Source organism: Centruroides sculpturatus, unplaced genomic scaffold (genome assembly GCF_000671375.1).
Source record: "Centruroides sculpturatus isolate CEXI.00-Female unplaced genomic scaffold, Cexi_2.0 scaffold2024, whole genome shotgun sequence".
Taxonomy (NCBI): domain Eukaryota; kingdom Metazoa; phylum Arthropoda; class Arachnida; order Scorpiones; family Buthidae; genus Centruroides; species Centruroides sculpturatus.
The window spans coordinates 35486-60092 of record NW_019386112.1 but is presented as its reverse complement, the minus strand read 5'-3'; the positions used below and the strand labels follow the sequence as shown (position 1 = coordinate 60092).

The following is a 24607-nucleotide window of genomic DNA, read 5'->3' as shown; positions in this document are numbered from 1 at the left end:
CTAATGCTTCGTTCCTACTTCATTACAACACGATTTTTAATTAAATTATTTCTGTTTCTGCACAAAACATTAAAAGGAATAACATACTAACTGGAAAAAAAAATCAGCTTGGATATTTTCCATTATATTCTAAAAGACAGACTGAAACGAATGCAAGAAAGCATGTAATTCTAATTATTTTGTATATACACATACTGTACTGTATAAACACGTTTGTGTTAAAATACGCCTTTGAAATTATAGCAGAATCTGCTGAACAAATATTTGTAAAGGATGTTATGGGAAGAATTTTAATATATAAAATTACTTATTACGATGCATTATGTAAGTTTTTATCGGCATTAACAATTAAAATAAAAATTTAAATTATTTTTTGGAATTTTTCGTCATTTTGTAAGTGTTTCTCAAATAACGATGTTTTCATTAAATTCATTTTTATTACATATATATTTCGTATAGAATGTATGTATTAGAAATAAACAAATATAATCTGTTTTATTATATATCTACAACAAAAGCCTCCAAATCTTAGAACTTAGTAAGCATCTAATTTTCTGAAGACAAAGTCTGTCCATAAAGGAACCACCATTTATTTATCTCGTGTTCCAGACTACACACTTTCTTGACGACTGACCTTTCGAACCATTTGCCATTAGGACGAAAATTTACAAAACATCTAATTATTAATTTGAAATTAGTAATCCTTTTAAGATAGAATAAGAAAAACAAAACCTAATATAAGGCTTATATCTACAGTTATTATATATAGTTACCTGACAAAAGTAAATACACTAGAACTGCATATATTAAAAATTTGAAGCTAGGTATTTTATTATAATTATTAATATACAAAATACTGCTTTTAAATTTTTTAAATAAATAGTTAACACTAATTTAAAAGCACTCAATGCCAAGACAGGCGTCGCTTAGAATCTTTCCTCCACTCCCACAAGCAAGTATCAATAATATAAAAGCAGTATTATGGTTATAAAAACGATAATAGAAGATATAATAAATAATGACAACTATATAGAAGTACCGGTACATCAGTAGTAGTGGGACAATGTTTGATGTGCTATAATATTAAAATCGTTAGTTTTATTACGAAAGTAATGTTTTTTAACATGAAATAGATATCAACTATACTATTTTTCATCTGATAGTTAACTTGTGCACTACCAAAGTTGATGCATGATTCGAGTTTTGTCGTTCAATTACTTCTAATGCACTTTGTATCAAGGTGCAGTATTATAATATGATGATGATATCCAATATATTTTGATATCCTTTTATCAAATGATATGGTATCAATGTATGCTACCAATAATTGTTAATATTCGACTGCTATCAACTTTACCAACTGTTAATGCCATATATCCAAATCTTATGTCGAAAGCATGAAAGTATTAATGATTGGTAAAGTTGCGATGACGATAGATCTCATTTATCAATAATTCTATATGATTAATAGTTTAACGGATCGTTTGACTTTAGTGTAAGTTGAGAAACAATAGAAGTAATCATAAAAACTTTTATTCATATCGACTTATGGATAAGTGATGTGAATTGCTTTACCAGTCGTTAATATTTTTATGCGTTCGACTTTAACTAGTTATTTCACTTTTAACGATAGTTTTTTCCACATTGAATACTTTGTTTAAAAATACTTTAATTTATGTTTTTAAATTTATTTTTATGCTATTTAAAAATTTCAATTTTTGAAAAAAACAAGCACAAATGATAAGTCCTTATTATTATCTACATCACATTAGTAGATATTTTATTTTATTATACCAAGGACTAAAAGCGATCTTTGTAAAAATTTTCACAAACAAACAAATTAAAATATATAGAAATTACTTCTCTAACGGAAATGAATTTCTATGTAAATTATAATCCAATTTGTTTAATAAAGCCACTTCCTTTCCTTTTAAAATGTGATTTTAATATTAAGTGCTATACGTTTCTCTTGAAAAAAAAAATCATTGAAAAATTCATTTGTCAATCTATAAAAAATGATTTTAATAGAATTCAGTTTACATTTCTAATTTTACTACAATAACAGTATTATGGTTACTGAATAATTTTATTGTGACTCAACCTGCTTCTTGCTTCATTTGTACTGTAGGTACAATTTGTTGAAATATTTCACCAAAATTTTAAACAAGACCAAGATAAAAACTATTGTTACTTTAAAATTGTTCTTACAGATAATTTTAATGGGCACAAAAGATCATTCTTGTGGTTAATTTGGATTTTAAATACAATTGCAAGTCAAACAATAAAAAATTTTACATAAAAATTTAATTTCATTAGTTAAAAATCTGATTTTTTTTTAAAGTTTTTTTTTCTGAATAATCCAGATGAAACAAATATTGCAAGCAAGTTCTGCACATTTCAATAATCTTAAGTTTTTAAATTATTCACATCATAATATTAAAAAATGAAAGAAAACTTTTTTCACTTCACTTTTTATTTATTTAGGTTATATCACTTTGAAGACATTTTATTTTTAATCTAAGTAAACAAACAACTTATATGATGATGTTCTAAATAATATATTAGATATTTTTTATTATTTAATAAATAATACTTCATTTCAAGAATAGAGTATTCAGATTTATCTTAATAAAAATTCAGTGAAATAGAAATAACTGTTGTTTAATGCTTCACTGGGAATAATTTAGTTAAGTATGTAATATATATAATTGTATTAAAAAAATTGAAAGAAAAATATAATTAATGCTGGCAAATTCTGAGAGATTTAAAGAATAATAAATTATTGCATACTTCTCTTTATAATCATAAAATATATAAATTATCAATTTATTGTATCCTTTGCAATTGTGACATGTTCGAAGTAGTATAGTATTCACTTATTTAAATATTTTGTATTATGTAAGAAATTATTTATTTATGAATAGAAATTTAACTTAAATGTAAGAATTTCTTATATCTTAAATAAACAAATGTATAAGAATATTAAAATTTATATATAACAAATTTTACAGGACAGTGAATGGTGTTTACCATTTAGGGATGCAATAATTTTTCATCTAAAATAATATTAAATATTTTAAGTTTCCAAAGAACGAAATAGCCAAGTACGATTAAATGCTTTCCTGTCGAAAGTGAAGAGGTAAGCAAAATTTATTTAATTTTTCATGATTCTTCTAATGATAATGATATTTTATTTTAAAAACTGATATTTGATACTGTTATATTTTTAACTTTTATAAAATACAAAATGAAACAAAAATGACATATTTATAAAAATTTACATGCTAAACAACTTAGTCACTAAAGAATAAAAATACTATTTAACATTTTAAAATTCTTTTATATTCTTCTGAAGTAATGTCTAATAATATAAAAATGGGACATACATTTATTTTTCCTTTTGCGACACAATTTCAAATAAAAAGATAATGTTGCAGTGTGTTTTTACGTAATCCTGTGTGTTTTCAGAATGACTTTTGACACATTTCTTTTTTGTATTTTTCTTCAATAATTATATTGTAAACTTTAGGCCTACATTGTCTAAGTGTTTTGAAGAAATCTGTTACAAATGTGAAGAAATTGCCACACTGAAAACAAATTATCGTCAACAGGATTGAAATCGGGCACTAAATTCCAGACCCTGCAACATTTGTCTGTTCCATTATCCATATAGTATAAAAACTAAAAACACTCATGCCCATAAAAACGCAACATCTGTATTCAGTTCTATCTAAGTAACGGTGAATTGTATCAAGTTATCATGATTTTCGAGCTCTATCACGACTTGAATTTTATGTTTTATTCTTGTTTCATCCATCCATCTGTTTAACGCGTGAAATTAACTGCAGCAATCCCTTTTTATACACGGCAAAAGTTTTAATTAATTAACCGAGTTAATCAAGAGATACCAGATACCTGTATTAATAACAAAGCTACCAATTCACAGATGCTCTGCAGATTTATGTAAGTCATTTTAAATAATTGAAATATTTCATTCAAATTTTTCATATATAAATCTTAATTTACATTTAAAAATTTATCAAAAGATGTAACTGTACATACAAATCAATGGTGATGTTCCAAAATTGCATATCGAATTCCAATAGATAAAATCAATACCTTAAACAAGTGAAGTGAAAATAAATGTTTACATTTAATACTGAAATTTGTGTATGCTTGAAATGTTTTTCTAATGAAAATCGTTGAAATTTGAATTGAAATTTTAAAATTATAAATTATTTTATCCAAAGAAAACTAAATTCCTCTTTTCTTTGTTATTGTTCAAAGAAACAATATATTATACAAATTATCTGTTATTTAGTTTAAAGTTAAATAATATTGAAAAAATGATTATTATAATCATTTAAATATAAAATTTGAAATAATAAAATACAAATATAACTAAAATTGACAAGAATCTAATAATTCTGAATAAGGTAATAAAAACTTAATATCTGTCATGATATCAATAAATTCAACCTGTTAAACTACTAATCTATACAGTATTAGTTTTTCAAATCCTTTATAACAGTTTTTATATTTTGAGGGTGTTAGTAACTTCTTTAAACTTTATATAAAGACAAATTTCTTATTTATCCAACTTCATATCAGTCCACTTCATTTCTCCACATTATTTGAAGTACAAATTATTTTTGACACAGGTTTTATTCAATCTTCAGCCCTCAGTGTACAAAGGCATACTTAGTTATTGTTTATTATCCAATAACATAACTTAGCAAAATAATTCTGCTCTCCTCCTTCTGTATCCATACTCTACCACATTTCTTATTGTCTCTATACCCCTGCCCCAGCTTCTGACTCCCACCTTCCTCCTATCCCAGTCTCCTATCACAAATCCTTGGTGCAATATGCAAGTACTCAGTGCATGCATTGGCTATGGTGCAAAGCTGAAATCAGCAGTTGTGCATCAGTGAGACAATGATTCCCATTTTGCCTCTCTAACCTCCAGTTGGTATTTCAATCCTTATGGCCAAACTCCTCTGGATCAGATGGGATCAGTGCTTCACTCCCCAGAGGGCAAACGTATCTTGATGTGAGGCAAGTATCCAGCAATGTAAAAAATGGTGATAGTCATCCAGACCAAAAGCCCTGATTGTTAACATTTTTCAGGCTGATCGCCTTACCACTTATTACAGAGGTTCCCAAGCACCCCATGTTGCAGTGAATACAGGTTTACTTTTTAACTACATGCCATCTCCATTCCATCCACTTTGGATACCCCTGTAGGGAAGAAATTCAATCAAGTATTGGACTAGTCAACAATAGACCTACTTTATGGCCTTAGATATGGAAGAAGCCCACAACTCAACATGCCAACAGGACCTGTTGTGGAATTTTGTTCCCTGAGTCTTAAGAGGTTTGTAAGCTAGCATAGGACACAGCTCCCTAGCAGATGGCAACTTTTGAGTAGGGTGGCACAGCAGTACTTTCAAGTTTTAGCATCCCATAATGCAGCATCCTTGCACTATTGTTATTTATGTGCTATATGGCAGGCTTCTAGACTGTGTTGCCCCTACAAAACTTGCATATTATAGGCAGATGACCTATATCTCCTTATCTCTAGTTCACAAACCTACAGTGACTACCCATGCTCAAAGAGCCCTTGAATGACTAGAATTCTATACCTCCCAATGGGCATGGCATTTTTGGCACAAAAAAGCACTTACATAGACTTCTCTCCTCATCTATCATATCCTCCACTGACATTAATGTTAACAACCATGGTCATTTCACAGATTACAACCTTTTGCATATTTGTTTATATTTCAATGTGCTCTTTTGTAGTCTGTATACCGTCTTCACTCAGACAGGCTTCTTAAAATGCTTCATGTCTCTCCAGTAGCTCCGGGATGGGAATATACTGTACCTAATATATACTATACTTTGCCCTATTGCAGAATTCAGAATCCATTTTGGAAGGAGACTCCTCTAGAACTGTGCATCATATTGCATCATCTTAAATTCTATCTTGAAAACTGCACTGAGTCTTCCTTAAACAGTTTCCAACACCTCACTATACATTGACACAGGTTTAACCTCTCCACAAGTGGCTCCAGCACTGCACAGCAGCCTTTATCCTCCCTCACCTGTCCCAGGAACTTTTAGCCCATTGGTGCCTCTTCTCTGGTAGCTCTCACATTCTACTGCTGGCACATTACCAACATGCTCTAGCTATCAACATGCTAGTTTATCACATGTGCTCTATCCTTTCTTTGACAATAGGTTCTTAATCCAGCAAGCATACATGAAAACACTTCTTACTGCTACTCCACCTGGAGGACTGGAGCTGCATGCACATGATACCATTCAAGAGTTGCACCCCTTGGGACAAACTTCCCAACACATCACAGTAAGTAGCCCAGATAGCTTATATTAGGTCAGACAAGGCTAAATCTCCAATCTGTACAGTATTTTAGATGTGGTCATACTGGCCAACTCATATTGTGAGGTAATGGAAGTTGACTCCTGCTGCAGGTCTGTATAGTGAAGGTCCTGAAAATATAAAGAGCTCTCCAGCTAAGTAGGCCGGTCCATATTGCTAATTACTGACAGTCACTAACATCATAATAGCACTCGCTTGTGTCTTGTCTTCCTCTCTTTTGATTAATTTTGTTGCCCTTATTACTTTCTTTCCAGCCCCATCATCCTATGTTACACTCCTGATCACTCAGGCATTCCAAGCAATGAGGAGGCCAATAATGCAGTCCAGTCAGGTGATATCAGGCTCAATTTAGTAAACAAATCTCCCACAGGATCATCTGAGGTCCATCTACCAGCATTCCAGGCATTATCTGACAGAGGCATAGATATCTGCACAAAGGGAAAAAGGCTGGGGACCACTTCTGCCCTTCCATTACTGGCTGTTGAACACTGGAACGTCAGTGGAGATTATTCTGTGCCATCTCTGAACAGAAACGGTTCCACTTAATGGTTCCACTTTTTTACTCCAGGAAACTACACTGGTAGGCTGAAAAGTAATGCACACATGCTTACTAGCAAACAACGAACAAAAACACATAGAACACGAACAAAAACAAATAGCAAGATCAGGCAAAAAGTACATTAAAGTACAATTCTTAAGCTTCAAAATCATATATTTATTTTTCAACATAGTCGCCATTAAGACTAACACATTTCTCTCAACATGTAACAAGTTTTTTCATTCCATCACTGAAAAATTCTTCCAACTTTTCTCGAATCCAGGACTTGACAGCTGCCTTCACCTCATCATTTGAGGTGTAATGATCACCCTTGAGGTCTCTCTTGAGTAGAGGAAAAAAATAAAAATCGTAAGGCGCAAGATCGGGAATAAGGAGGATGTGGAACCAGTTCGAACTTCAGGTTTTGCAGAGCCTCTCCAGTTGCGCATGAGGTGTGTGGACGAGCGTTGTCATGTTGCAAGATTATTGGTGCCAGGCTGCCTCTAACATGACAAACTCAACGTCAGAGGTGTTTTAGAGTCTGTATGTACTAAGAAGAATTAAACATTGCAACGAGGGGCAACGGTAATTGTCTGTGGCAGTGATCGGACGCCCACTGTGTGTTTCATCAACAATTATGGCTTTTCCAGGCTCGCAACCACAAAATTTTATTATCCATCAATTTACAGTAGACCTAGCAACAGCATCATCATCATAAACAGCCTTTAAATGACAATGAATCTCAGTAGGAGTCCCTTTTTCAGCAGTTAAAAATTCGACAACAGCACACAAGTCATGTTGACATAGCACTAAAACACGTCTCCATATTTCCACTTCTCAAAATATACTGAATGAATGCAACAACCTCAAACTGCACATGCACATAGAGGGGGAATGTTACTTCCATATGCCATGGCACACTTCTGAAGATCATTTCATTCACACTCTACAAGCATGTGTGCATTACTTTTCAGCCTACCCTTGTATCATCCTCTCTAGCATGTCCACATTATGGAGACAAGACAACACTTCATTATTAGCTCATTTACTCACATTATCAACAGGAACATTCTGCCTGGATGCTTTCCTTCATCTCAGCCTGATATTATCATCCCTCTGTTATCACTATACTGGCCCTCTGCTCACTAGTCTCTCTGTTGCCATATAAAGGTGCTAGATACCAATATTCACCACATGGGTCACTTAATAGTCGACAGTGGCAGCCAGATTGGAGGAAGAAACCATATGAAAAACCTCTATATGAATTGAAAAAATAAAAGTGTTCATTTTTTCCACTTGACACTCCTTTAACCCACAAATAATGCTAATTTTATACAGATCTGAAAAATGCACAGAATATGCGAAAGTACAACATTGTCACTTCAAATGACAAACAAACTCCTACCACCAAATGTTTCCATGCCAAAAACAAATGTAATGAACTTATGCATCAGCCCAATAACTCATAATAAGTACCAGGAAAAATATTTCAGGATTTGTTTTATAAACAAACATTTCTAAAAACAAAAAATCTAATGGATAAATTAAGTCATTATAATCAAGACTGTGCCACAAGAGGTTAAGGATTTAACTCTCCCATTTAGGAATTAAAAACTTAAGTAAAANTTTAATATATTTATTTTCTACTTGTTCAGCTCCTTATATAAAGTGACATAAATGAGTATACTAAGTATATTAAAAAAAATGTATACTTTTTTTAAAGCTCGTTTTTTATAAATCCTGCACACTGGCTTTATTACAATTAAACTATAAAATTAAACTTGCATTCAATAAAATATACAAATATACCTTATATTTTAAAAATACTTCAAATATTTTATTACAGTTTAATTTTTCAAACTAATAAAAATAATAGTTTTCACTAAAATATGCAATTTAAAAAAAATTTTATATCATAATTTAGTTCCCTTATTATGGTATACTTAAGTCAATTCAAGTCAATATAAAGTCAAAATAAATATTGAAATATTTATATTATTTTATATTCCTGTCTGTCTTTGATGTGATCAAAGACAGATAGGAATATAAAATAAAAGTAAAACGCTTACATTTTACTGTAACTTTTAAATATTGCAAAATACCAATTTATCTAAATTTATTTAATTTAAATATATTTCAAATGTCATTTTAACATAAATAAAAATGCTTTATATGAAATCATCTTTCATAAAATTAAGATATGTTTAAAATATCTTAAATTTATTATTTAAAAAAAAACAAATTTATAAACTTTAATGAAGTCCTTTCAAATTATGTATTGACAATACTATGTTTTTGATAATTTATATAATTTGCATCATAATAATTGAATTAAATAATTTTCTCTTAAATTTACAAAACAGTAATCTAATGGATTTAGAAATTAAATGTATAAGCTTATTATTAGAGATGGACATTTCCAATTAATATTGACATTTTGGAATTAACTCTGCTATTATATTGGAATAGCAAATTACAATTTTCAATTAAATTGAGATAATGAATTAGGATAAATTAATACTGTTACAATAATTGTAAATATAAATGAGATGATATGCAATCATTTGTAATTATTTTACTATATATTAGTCTATTTTGTTCATAATAAAATGTAATCATGTTTCTTAATTGAAGATACATTAAAAATATGCATTTAGAAATATAGTAGTAGTTGGAAACAGACAATCTGTCATCACTGTGAAAATGAATTATCAATATTTTAGATAAATTCATTCATTCAAAATTGAACTATTCATGTTAATTTTATAATAATAATAAGTAATATTAAAATATTGATAAAATGATTTTATCAATTTTATTCAATATAATACTTGATTCATATTTCCTGACTAAATTATATACAATTTCAATGTTACTTTAATAGTTTATCTTTCAAACAGAAAGGGAAATATAACAAGGAACAGGTTTTGGAAAAATATAATTTAAGGTTATCATTTATAATAATTTTTACCATTTTCAATTACAAATGACATCTCGTTGAGAATTTTGACATGTTAATACATACCAAATTCAAAAAATCATATAAGCACCGTTCTCAGAAACAAAACAAAAAAGAAAATTATTTAACTCAACATTTTCAATCTGCTCTTGCACACATCATCAGAGTTTACTATTCAGTTAATCTATTTTTACTATATAATAAACATTTCCATCAATATGAGAACTTAAAACATCTGTTAAGTTACTGACATCAATAAAAAGAATATTCATCTCCTCAGTAACTATCAAATATAAAATGAATGCTTGAAACCTCTTGGATTAGCTGAAAATATTTGCTTTTGCTACAAGACCATGTTTGGATTGTTGAACAGTTTAGCTTGATGAATATAAATGTCTTCCACATGTTTTGAAATGTCAACATATGAAATTTTATTGTATTTGGACTGTTATATATATCTGATTTGCATTGAATAGGGGGGAGGTAATTACTACCATCCAGTATATATGTATGTAGCATAGATCAATAGTTCTCAGCCACTATCCCACAAACTCTTTTATAGATATGTCATAGCACTTAAATTCTTATAAAAGTTTTAATTATTTTTATTATATTAAGTATTATTTGTATATATTTTTTATATAAAACAAATTTAGATCTTTAGTATTACTTTTTGCTTACATTGTATATATATATAATAATATTGTTGATGTGACAATAGCTCTTGGTATGCCATCAAAAGCTGCAAGTGTACTACTACTGACTCAAAAATATTGAGAATTACTGATGTAGATAAACATAATATCTGTCTTATTGTCTTATTTCAGATATATATTAATATCTATTAATTCTGAACAAATGAAATAGAATCAAAAGTAAACTGAAATTTTGGTATAAGTTTTTTAAAAACACTCAGTCTCATAAAATTACCTCTAAAAATTAACTCTTTTTGCAATTATACATTTCTAACAGCATCCATACCACTTGTCAAAACAGTCCTGGAAGCTGTTGTGTGTATTGAAAATAATTTAATACATCATCATAAATAATAGTTATAAGTTTTGTAAATTATGATATTGAATGACATTTAGTTTATTATAAGAAATTGTTGCATAGAAACATCCTAATACCTTAGTATTTGACAGATATGTAACATACTGATCTGATACTGATATATTAGTGTATTTGAATCTATTCAGCTTAGCCCAATGTCTGATTTTTTTCAATAGTCTAGAGATGATAACCAACACATCTGCATATCAGAATATTCTCAATTATATCAGTATCTGTTATCATCTCTAATATTTGACAACATAACAAGTTACAATAATAAAAATTTGCTAATTTTCTTGTAGTTAGTTAATTAACTATTGTTATGACAGAGTTCGCCAAAATAATAAATCAGAAAATCACTCTTTTATATGGTCTGATAAATTTTTATTATGAGTACATATTATAATACTTAAATCAGGTGTTATAAGGAAGACTAAGTTTTCATTAAAAATGTTGAATTTGTAGCATTTCTTGTCTTTCAAAAAATAATTTATATATTCCATACTGTTTTCATCTCAAAACACTGTATTAAGATGAGTTAAATATTTTATCTATATTAATATGATAAAGAGGTAACGTTTGTAAGTAAGTAAGTTTGCAGCAGGTAATCTCCGAAACTATTCATCCGATTTCAAAAATTCTTTCACCAATATTTAGAATGGAACTTCAGGGTGGACATTGTTTAATGGAATAATATATAGCCTTTCATATAAATTAAAAGATATCATCTATGGTTAAGGCTTTTATGTCCAACAGACAGCGCTACAAGTACGACGCCCTAAGTTTGCTTTTCTGTGAGGCATTACGCTTTTCTGTGAAAATGAACTAAAACGGATCATCTTCTATCTATCTAAATAAATAAAAATGTAATGTTTGTTTGTTCCTACCGATTCCTTTGAAATTTTGACACAAAGCTGCATTCGAATATGCACGTGTTTTTATATAATATACGTGTTGAAATTCCCCCCCTCACTGAAGGGAGATAGATAGGATTAAGGCTTACCGTGAAGAACTTGGCTTCTATTATACTATTTTAGATGCGGGTTTTTGCGTTTTTGATTGCATTTTAATAGGGTATGTCAAGAGAATGTACACTAAGAAGGGATTTTTTGAAAAATTCCCCCCCCCCACAGGGAAGTGTTATACATTTATAATATTAATAGATACATTTTGAGCCACAACAACACATGGCGGGGTCTGCTAGTAACAAATATATAGCATAACATTTAGTTATCATTTCATGTATTTATAAAACCAATTGGAAAGCAGCTGTAATTGATTAGAAAGAAACTCGATCTTATAACTATAGTACAATTAATATAACTTGTTAAACTAAGTTTTTTGTTACAATCTTATTAATTAGTTATAATAATTAAATCTGATCAAGGATTAAGATTCAGTTTAGTAAGTTATATTAATTATACTCCAATTATAGATTCATAGATGGCTATAATTGATTGGAAAATATTCAGTTAGCTTCCAATATGCTTTTTTATATACATTGAAAATATATCATCATGTTATCTTAATGATGATAAATTATTAATTTTTTAAAAATACATAATATATATATTAACATTATTTAATTTTAAAATTATGTTACATTATATATATTATGTTTATATGCTGTATATAAACATTATCATGTTGTATATTTGGTAGTATGTTATATAATTAGTGATAATAATCAAAGCAAGCTATTTTGTGTGATATATTTACAGACTCTTGTCACTGTGGTTTCTGCCCCTGCTGCTGACTGAAACTTTCAATCCCTCAACTTTCTCTTTTATGTTAGGTGTAACAGAAAAAAGTCTTTGGGATCAAGATCAAGAGAATAAATAATTGGAAAAATATTTTATGCTCTCCTTGATCAGAGAAGCCAAATGTGAAAATGACAGAAAATCCTTAAAGACATCACAAAAATGACTTTGAGAATTGTTTTGACAAATGGTATGAGTGCTGCCAGAAAGGTTTAACTGCAGAAAGAGCTTAAAGACTTTAAAAAACCTGTGCCAAACATTATTTATTTGTCACTCTATCTACCTCATATATATATTACTAGCTGTTACCCGTGACTTTGCCCATAGAGGTTTTGCAAGCAAACCCCATTTAACACCTTCAGTATTTCACTATTCAGTATTTCAACAACCATAGTAATTGTTATATAACACCTACTACTTAAAATGATGAGAATTGCTGAGAATCAAACAAACTATTTTCAATTTGATAAATTTTCTGGAACGTTTACAATCATGCTATAATCAAACCAATATGCAATAAAAAATTCAAATTTAAAATGGTTCAAATATTTGGTTAAAAAATCGAAATATATAAAAATATTTATAACAATGTCTGAAATGTTATCAATTTAATACACCTAAGTACTCAATGAAGACTAAATGTAGTTGAAAACAAAAAATTGCATCTAAAGTAGTACAGTAGAAGCCATTCTTCTGGTTAAGCCTTAATGCTCTCCCTCTCCCCCCTATGGGGGAATTTCAAAAAATCCCTTCTTAGTGTGTGTTTTCATGACATACCCTGTGTACTAAATTTCACCTCTTTAGGTTCAGTGGTTTGCTCTGGGCGATGATGAATCAGTGACTCAGTCAGTCAGTCAGGACAAGTAATTTTATATATTTAGATTTATTTATTTAGGTAACATATTAAGGAAGCTACAAATATAATCCAATTCAAAACATTTTTCTTAAAATTTCTGAAAAACTTTTGCCACAAGAGTTTTCAGACACTTAATAATATGACTTATCTGTTAACAGAAAAATATAAATAAATTCCCTAGTTACTCCTGATCACAAGTGTATAGCTCAAAAGCACATCAGATACATCCTTTCTAACAAAATGATGATATTTCTTAGTATTATCATTATTATTTTGTTACAGTTGAAATGTTGTTAGTTTGTTAGAGTGAAAATGTTTTAAATAAACTATACTTCTTAGTATCAAATGATGATACTAAAAAGAAGTATAGTTTATTTAAAACATTTCCATCTGTAACTATACTCAGTGCTTTTTTTGGGGGAAAAAAAGGTGGTGGAACACTCATCTCATTACTAAAAATATATTACATGTATCGTACACAAGATTCAGCACACAAGCAGGAGTGGGACCATCTTAATAATTTTGTTGCTGATTTTCTATGCTCAACAGAGCGATTCAACGTGGACCAAACATCAAATTTTCAAAAATTCTCTTAAAACTTTTAAAATATATTGAAAAAAGGGTGGTGGAACGCAGTTCCATTGCGTTCGATGACAAAAAAAGCACTGACTATATTTAAGGCATCATCATCATCAATACACAATCACTGATACAAAAGTGGACAATGTATGACTATGGCTAATATCAAGCCCACAATGATCACTTGAAAAGGAACCTAAGCAGAATATTGGGGTAGATACAAACATTAAAGAAAAATATAGCACCCATTGCAAAGTAAATTCACATTGTCTCATCTTAGAACTATTTTAATCTTACTGACTTAAATATTTGTAAGCATGTTGAAAAAATAATTCTAGAAAAATATACATTATTATTTTCAAATAAAGCCTAGACACTAATAAAAAATAATATTCAGAATTTGCATTTTATACTTAGTACTTGATTTTGCTTCAAAGAAGAAGCTTATTTTAATACTTCTTTTATAATATTTTATGTAATTAGATTTAATTAATTTTTATTCTGAGAATAAAGAATTAATTTGTGTATTTAAAATCAAAAAGAAAATCACTATTAACATATTAATAATATATTTGAATATTTCTTTTCTAGGATATAAACTTTCATCAAATGAAAATATTTATTAAATCTTTCGAGAAAAACAATTTAATCAAAAGTTTCAAGATTTAAAACCATAAACATTAAACTGAGAATAAATAATCAATAGAAATGCTAGAATACCAAATCATAGTTTCTAAAAAGGTAAATTTCATTTCATATGTTTCTCTTATATTTAAACATACAAAAAAAATCACTGATTTAAAAAATAAATTTAGTTACTTAGATTGTAGTGTATTTACATAAAGCAGAAAACTATATAAATATTTTAAATATTGTACTTAATCTTAAGCAAAACAATTCCAAATTAAAAATATTAGATTATAATTGATGAGATAACTTCAGTTAATCATACAACACTATAATTTCAATTGAAAGATTTTAGTTTAAATAAATAATTTTTTTTTCCTATAAAATCAACTGATAATTTATAAATAGTTAATTTTTAATTAGCTTTCATTTACAACTTAAAATATTAAAACTTATTTTCATTTATTTTGAAACTTTATATTATGTTTATTAACCTCATCCAATTTACAAATATTTAAAATGATCTTAAGATTAATTTTTTTACTCTAGAACAAAAACAAAATGAAAATAGCTAACCAGACACCTGATTTTCTATCATATTTTAGCTTTCAGTGATCTTATATAAAATACTTCAAAAATGGCATTATAAATAAAACCATGATGATTAAGAATTAAAAAAAATACATTTTAGCTGAAAAGACAATTTTTGAGATGGAAGAAAAAGTTATCATATATGGCAGTTATTTAGACCTCCTTGTAATAGTGGTACTCTCAACTTGATAATTTTTTTCTTGCATCATCCCTCTCTACTTCTTTATCAAAGTAGAAATATTGCAGTTTTTAGTAATACATGTAATAAGTGTTATGGTGCTGTTCAGCACTATTTCATAGCACTCCTGAAGTGCCATGATATAAGGTATTGTAAAATTTTCAGCATTTATTCTTAATAGAAAAGAAAGATTAAAAGAAAACAAAAATATATTTTTCTGTTTTTAACAAAATTTTTATTATCTTCTTTATAATAAGAATACTTTTTGAAGGTATCATAGGCTACTGGAATGTGACAACAGTTTTACATCCAGTAAGTAGAATATTTTATATTAAATAATTCTTGAAAATTCCATAATTCTTCATCTGCAGGTACATAAGAACTCTATTGGTGATTTAATGATCCAATGAATGTTGGATCATTGAATCACATAGAATTCCTATAAACCTGCAAACACAGGATTATGGAATTTCCAAGAATTATTTGATATAAACAAGTTCACTTGTCTATATCAGTATTTAGTTTATATAGAATCAGGAAAACAGTATTTTAGATGATTTAAGACATATTCATAAGTTTGAAGTCAAATTTTAAGGTTTTTAGACAGGAAAATTTATTAAATTTTGTGAAATAACAAGTTATAAAAACAATAAAATTCCATGAAATAGGTAATGTTTAACAGTTCCATTTCTATGTAGTTCTGTATATGCAATAATTATTCACTTTAATCTGCTTCATAATGTCATCTTGAAGGCATTTTAAATGTTTAAAAGGAGTTTAATTTAAACACTTGTTAGCAAAAAAAAGCACATTTGAACTGATGTGATCATTGAGCAGCTTAGCTAAACAATCTATTATTGATATGTAGGCACCAGTTTGTGCCACATTATGTACTATTTCAGGCCAAAGGCCTTTCTCAATTGTTTCCATTTCTTTCAAATGATATAATTTTAATCACCTGTTTAGAAATAATCTTGGTAATTATTAAATGTATTAAAGTCAAACAATTTTATCAAAATTCTCTGTATTTTTTTAACAACTTTATTTACTATTTTCAAAAATAAAATATACCATATATTACTTTGTTTTATAATTAATTTTCCAAATAAATAGTTTGAATATTTTTAGACTAATATCATTCTTTAAAAACAAAATAAATTTCATTATTCATAAAAATAGAAATAGAGGCCTTGGAAAATTAAGAAATAATAGAAGAAACTGAGAATATTTTTTAAAGTTGTAGTAATAACATACAGAAGACATTACACTGATTTTCCATTTAACTTTTAATAATTCTTTTATTTTGGCTTTAGCACAAAAGTTTTGTAGTATATACTGTAATAATTTTTACATTTAATATATATTCCTAAATACAACATATTAGCAATATATTACTATATTAATTTCTTTAAAATTATATTTACCATGAAATATTGTTACACATATAAGAGTAAATTCTTGATGTCATATCTATTAAATAAAGCAGTTTTTAAAAATGTATGTAAATTTTAAAACTAACTACATATTTTATATAGATATTGAAATGAAAAATGTAATCAATTAATAATTGCTATTAACTGAAAGGAATATTCCTTTCAGTTAATAGCAGTTAATTCAATATTTGATTAATTAATAGAACAATATACAAACAGACTTTTCATATGTTTCCAGCATTCAATATTTTGAACAAATGTTTAGTGGACAGTTTAATTTCAAATATGCTTACAGAATAGAGAATTTAGAGTAAACTATTCCATATATTAAATTTAAATCCTAGATTGAGGTTCACATTTTTTTCAATGTACTGATGGCAAAAATTACATAACTTAGATTTATTCATTGTTTTGTTTAAATAGTCTGTTAAACAAATGGATAAACAAATAGTAGAGAATCAATCAAATTGAGATATTAATAGAGAGATCAATATTCATTAATTTACTTATTATTTATTTGTTAATTTTATAAATTAAAGAATAACTTGAATGATTAACTTCTTTTATATGAAATTTATGTAGTGTGAAGACAAATATTTTAATTTTATATTCCTTTGTTTAGAAATATCTAAATAACTTAATTATGATAATGATTTTCTGTAGAACATTAAAGTTTAATTATTAAAGTACTTGTAACAATGATTGTCATATTTTATGGCATATACGATGAAGTTTTTGTCCATAAGACTCAAAAAATTTTCCTGCATCTTATTTGTGAAGTTGCAATCTCCCATAGGTTAATGAGTAGGCCACAGATAAGTACACTAAATACTTTTTTCCCTAAATAATTTGTGCTAAAATGGGCTGTATCTTATATGCTACAAAATATGCAAACTATGATAATGTAAAACATGATAGCTGTGATTCATTATTATGAAAACATCTTTTTTTAAAAAGGATAAGCTTATACTGTATATATCTAATTAAAGGCCAAATGACCCATAAAATTATATCAAGCTATAATATGGCTACTGTTTAATAAGACATGGCATCTAATGCCTCTCTCTAAGCAAAATTTATATTAATTAAATATTAAATAATATCTACATTATGGTATTTTTGAAATCATGCCAGTAATCTTTGTAATTCAAACACAAATTACTTATTGTATTTATACAGACACTTGGCAAATCACAGAATTAAATTTTATTCAGTAATTACATCAGTGTTTATTCAGTGATTACATATTACATCAATATAATTTAATCATTTGGCTTTAAGCAAAACTCAGTTTAACGGAAGTTCATATTTGTACATATTCTAATTATTACTACAAAAAACAAAACAAAGTTGATCTTTTTAATATGGAGAAAACTTATATGTGTAAAGATTATTACTAAATTAATTCTATCTTCCAAAATTATAATCAATTCAGATAAAACAGGCACATTACTCTAATACAGTTTCCTGGACTAGAGTCCATAGACCCTTGAAGCTACAAACCAATTCAGAGGGTTCATATAACATTCAGAAGGTATCTAGTAATAAACTTTTATTTTCCTAAAACTATGCTGATAGAATCATAACAAGTTTCATAATAATGAAAATGAATAATATTTTATAATTAGTATGTATAAAATTTGCTTCTCTTATAAAGAACTTTCAATTCACACTACTAATTCATCTTTAAACTTATTTATGTATAGCTCTAACATTAAGCCTGGAATATATTAACATAAAAAACCATACACATCCGAATCTTAATTCCAGTATTTGTGTATGAATTGTTTATGTACTCAGCTAATGGAAAGCACCTTGCACACAGGAATGAACTTTTAATGCAGCACATTAGATAAGTGCTGACTTTTTATGATCCTATGCATTAATTAATGCATCCTTTTAACTACTATATATATATACACCAAACTGATGCTAAGATATTATAACTTATGTTATTGATGTAAAACTAACCAAAAAATAAAAATAAAGTTGAGTTGTTTTACACAAAAACGTATGGGTGCACAAACATTTTTCAGTTTTGAAGGTGTCTGAAGATCTCAGTAGCTTGATATTCAAGAATTAAAACAGCAATTTTTTAGAAAATATCCAAAATGTCATGTCAAAAAAATAGTTGCCAACATACAGGTAATATGAAGGCAGATTGTTTACAATTTTAAATAACTGAGATTGCCATTTCCAACCATAAATGGTTTAACTTATTAAAAATATTTTACTCCAAAAATTTAAAATAAAAATTCATCAATAGAATTTTATAAAATTATTTTAACTTTATATAAAATAAATTAAAAGTTTATTCTCTGTATTACAGAACTATAGAAGTGTATATCCTGGAAAAGCTCAGTTATGTGTTTTTCATTCTCTTGATAATCAGGTAAATGGTTTTATTCCAGTGATATAATAATTGTTTTTCTTTTATTATGAAAATATTGCATATTTTACAATATGTATTTGATATTGTATTTATAACAAAATTTGTTAATAAATTAGTAATTCTATAAATATGCCATAATTCAAAGATTATGATAAAGATTATTTTTTGATTCAGATAAGAGATAATTTTAAATCATCAAACAACTGAATATTAAGCCATCATATTTTGGTAGCCATAGTAATTTTTAATGGTTGCCCAAAGATTAAAAAAGTTCAATAATTTTATCACCTCAGTATATTATAATTGTACATACATCAAAATTATATCAACATTCTATTGTATTTTTTTACTATAATTCTCAAACAAAGGACATTCTTAACCTAAAAAAACCACAATGGGATCATCATGATCCATAGTAGTGATTCTCAACCACTGTGCCGCGGCACTTTAGTGTGCTGCAAGATTTTTGAAGTGTGCTGCCACTGCAAATATCCATACATAAGCGACATCAGACAAGTAGTTTAATCGGTTTACCTTCTTGGAGTGCGTTTGGAAATTGTAACCAGTGTTACTGGTAACTGCCGGTAGTTACCAAGGTGTTTAGAAAATGTGACCTAAATAACCAACTGCATTTAAAAATCACTATTATGACGTCACTGGTTGGCCTGTGGTACACTTACCAAAGTAACTGTGTGCGCTGCCAAATTTTTAAATTATTAAAAGTGTACCATATCAAAAAAAAAAAAAAAAAAAAAAAGGGTTGAGAATCACTGATCCATAGGCTTACATATTTTCTCCCCTTCCATTACTGATGACTTGATTATGTCCCTTTTAGCATCTTTCTAAACCTATCTCCTCTGCATAATACAATAATCATAACTTAATTTGGATGCAGCAATTCCTAAAAAAAGTTATGACTTACAAACACCTTTTTTATTGATGTAAATATTTAAACTTTAAATTTTGTGGCTAAGATGTAAGAAAATTCAGTTAATTTTGAATAAAAAGGATCTAATCTTTGTAAAAGTCTGGAGCACTTGAGAGAAAAAAAAATGAAAAAACATGTCATTGTATCCCAGAACTAGAAACAAAACTTATCAGAAATGTACAATTTGCAAGAAGTTCATATGTGGTAAGCATGGAAGCATATTTGCTTGGATTGTCTTGAAAGTGACAAAACTAGTGATTCTAGGAATCAAGAGGAGGCTGTGTAAATATTATTGTATTTATGTGCAATTTTTTGCAAATAAAATAATAAACATTTTATTCATAGTCTTTAGGAAGTTTACAATTATAATTATTGTTGGTTTGAATCAAGTTTTGAAAACATACATGTTTTTGATCCATGTAATTTATTGTAAATTTTTTTTAACTTTTTAAAATAAATTTTTACATTAATAGTGAGAAATTCAAATTAAGTTATGGTTATTTTTGTTTCAAAAGACAGTGTTGAGTGACATATCAACATAATTTTTAAAAATCAAATTAAATTATGAAGTAAATTAAATAATGATCTGTGGATCACACTGACCTATCATTATCTCTTTAAGACACAAAGATACAACTAGTAACAGGTTAAACACCATATAAACATGATTTGGGTCCACATGGATCAAATTAAGATCTATCTTTTTAAATTTATTAATTAAATAATTTTAACCAATTGATATAACATTTACAATAATGTTAAATTTAAGACTTTAAATATTATATTTACACAATTTTTTGAATTAAATATAAGAGAATTTATTTTGGTGCAATAATCAAACTTTTGAATATGGAGCATGTGCAGAAAAATTCCATTATATCAGATTTAGTTCAAATACATGGGTAAATCAGCAAAAGCAAATACAGAATTGTTAAGAATGTGTACAGGAGATCAGATCCTAAACATTCAAAACACATGGAAAATTCTTTATTCCCATATTTAGCGGGAAACAATTTGTAGCATATAAGTTTCAAGTGTGTCAACATGTTAACATACTTACATCAGTATAACATGAAGTCTCAAAACGAATAAAACAGTAACTGACCATGGGTAAATTCTATTTGCACTGAAAATTTAGTAGAGTTCTTGATATCAATTGGGAATGAAACATTACAAGATTTACTGAATAAGTTGACAGTAATTAATAATTTAATAAGAATATTTACTCATTTCTCATCATTTGTTCATCAATTTTATTAACTCATTATTTTTACAGGGATATAAACAAAAATATACCAATTACATCAAACTTTTAGACCAGTGATCTCAAACATCTTTTAAATAAATTGTATATATACTGTATAGAAATAAATTCAATAATGATTGATTTGATGGATAGATAGCATAGAAAGTTAAAATTTAATTGAACATGTAATTTTATTTGTAACTAACTTGATTGTTTCCACATGAAACATTATTTTAATATATTTTGTAATGCCACAGTTTTCAACTCATTTGCATCACCTATTGTCACATACAGCCTTCCATGTAAAAAGTGTAATGTATAGATGTTAGTAAGATTTGCTCACACACAAAAGTAAAGCATGTATGTATTTCAGTCTACAAATTTTAATGTATATTACTGGTGCTTTTAACATGCATATTGCATATTTCAAGAATTTTAACATGCACACAATAGTGCATACATCTTGCATTTTTGGGTGCATATGTAAGTACATATATTAAAATTTTAAACATATACCAATCTGGCTCCTAACACTATTTCATGAAAGTCAATTTAGTGAGAAGGGTTCAAATAGATTTAATATGGTCTAATCACTTTCAAACTTTCAAAGTGAACTGAAAATAAACTATATTCTTAAACATTTGAATATGTTTAAACCAAAATGAAATCATAATATAATAGTAATTTTAAAAGATACCTGTTAATAAGTAAGTCTTAAGCACAAAAATTTAAAAATCTCTGTGTTTATTTTAATTTTCTTATTTTATAACAGTATACCAGTACATGTAATCAAATATTACAGAAAAAAATTAATTCAAAAACAAAAATTTAATATATAATGTATAAATCAAAATTATTTATGTCTTTATTAAAGTTTGTTTTTGACTCACTTAACATATATTATATAATTCATTAAAATAGAGGGGAAAAAGTGCTCAGATTATTTTTTCTTTTTAAAACTAACTGATATAACTTTAGAAATATTTAATAATGATTTAATACTAATTAAAAATTATCTTTACTATCTAATTATTGTATGTAATGAAGCTAAAACAGATATTCCTGAAGTAATCATCTACAGTTATTGTGTCATTACTTTTTAATCATAGTAAAAATACATAAATAATACAGAGATTTATCCAAATGAAGAAATTTTTATTTATATGTACAGTACATACAATATCAAATTAATATACTACATCAAAATAATTTATGCCAGTCTAACAAAAAATGAAATTAAATATATACTGTATAAGCTGTTATATGAAGGTGAGTCAAAACAAATTAAACTGTTTTCTTATTGAAATGTAGAATTGCTATCATCAGCGTGATTTGTCTTTTCTTGAAGCATTTCTCATGGAATTTAATGTACTTCCGTCATTCTTTCTGCTATTCCTTGAAAATTTATAAAGTTCATTTTTTGAGATTTTCTTAATTGTTTCTTATGCTCTGACAGAAAATGGATTCCTTGTAACTTTAAAGTCAATGCTGGGAATAGGAAACAATCACAGGGTGCAAAATCTGGGCTGTATGGTGGATTTGAGATGCACAAGATGTTTTCTTGTCAAAAATCTTAGTTGTCATATTAGCAACAAGCAGGTGTACATTGTCATAGTGCCACCAACCATTGGTATGGTGATTGTTTAGGATATTTTCTGCAGAAAATGTGCCAAAGTGTGTAAAACTGACAAGTTTCACTGTTCAGTGACTATTGTGGTGGACATATTGTGGTAGACTAAGTTGCCACACTATTATTCCTTGGCAATTAAAAAGTGATGACCATTACCTTACCAGATGACAGAGCAACTTTGGCCGCTGATCAATCCTGAGAATACAGTGGGTGATCGGTTAACGAACAAATCGGATAACGAACACTTTTGTGAAAGATTTTTATGATCGGACAATGAACACATGATCAGATAACAAACACTTCACTGAACAAACATAAAAAGAAGCGATGAAAATAGCAAATATCGACTGATTTTCCTTTGTTTCCAGATAACTTTTTGAAGCATGGGAGACCTCAAGGTTGACGCTCAACCTGATATATACTGATTAGATAGTATCCCTCGAACTTTGAAATACTCCCTTGTAATTCCAACCTTTTATTTTTCTGACAAACAATTCTTTTATAGTATTCGCGAGACTGTTGGGCAGGCACTCATTAAGTTTTGTGTCAATTTTTATTTTCGAAAGGTGAGAGTATAATAGCAAAGGTAGAGAGTAAGCAGAAGATGTCTGATGTTGCTGGGTAGTATGGCTTGAACGAATCTACAGTAGGGCACAGTTCAATCTTATCTAAGAAAGATACAGTATAAAAGACTCAAGCAGTTAAAGGAGTAACAAAAATTACATCTGAGAAATAAAAAATAATGGAGAGCTCATAATGGAACCTGAAACGGATCTGACAACAGAAGAACACCAAGAACTCTTGAATGGAGAACACCAAGAAATTGGCAAGATATGTTTTATTCTGAAAAAGAAGATTAATGCCGATATCTGCTATTAATTAAAGATCTTTTGAAGAAGTGGGGGATGTCAGATCAATGGTCTTAGAATGGCATACAAACTAGGTTGAGGTTAATAGGCTTGGGGATCTCTACAATTACAATGCCATTAATTACTTCTGAAAAATCCTGAAGAAGAGAGAAAAGCAATCAACATTAGACAGATTATTTAACCCCCACAAACAAAAAACCATAACTAATAAAAATGCAAGTCTGTGTATGTATGTATTTTTATTATTACATAGAAATAAACGTAGTAAGAAAGTATATATTTTTTATTTTGGGAGGTCTCCAGAGCAAACCTATGGTAAATTCATAATTGGTTAATGAACAATTCGGATAGTGAACAAAGTCTTGGAATGGATTATGTTCGTTAACCGATCACCCACTGTATTTGTAAATAGAAGTGATGTAGTCAGTTTCATCACCACAAACTAACTGCAGAAATGAGTCAACCATTTGAGGTTATTTTTTAACTTTTTAAAATTTTTGACTTTAACTAGCATGAAAGCTAGTTAAAGTCAAAAATTTTAAAAAGTTAAAAAATAACCTCAAAT

At 27.9% G+C, this 24607-nt stretch overlaps 1 protein-coding gene and 1 long non-coding RNA gene across 2 annotated transcripts in view; one reads left to right on the top strand and one right to left on the bottom strand.

Moving 5' to 3' along the window:
• Positions 1-19517, top strand: part of LOC111613658 — a 30883-nt gene extending 11366 nt beyond the window's left edge. Inside the window, exons 2-4 of the long non-coding RNA XR_002754800.1 lie at positions 3012-3139; positions 14740-14889; positions 19307-19517. This is a non-coding gene — a long non-coding RNA (uncharacterized LOC111613658). The remainder of the gene's footprint in view (positions 1-3011; positions 3140-14739; positions 14890-19306) is intronic.
• Positions 1-24607, bottom strand: part of LOC111613657 (single-stranded DNA-binding protein 3-like) — an 84575-nt gene that overhangs the window by 26718 nt on the left and 33250 nt on the right. The gene's annotated exons all lie outside the window — the stretch shown is intronic.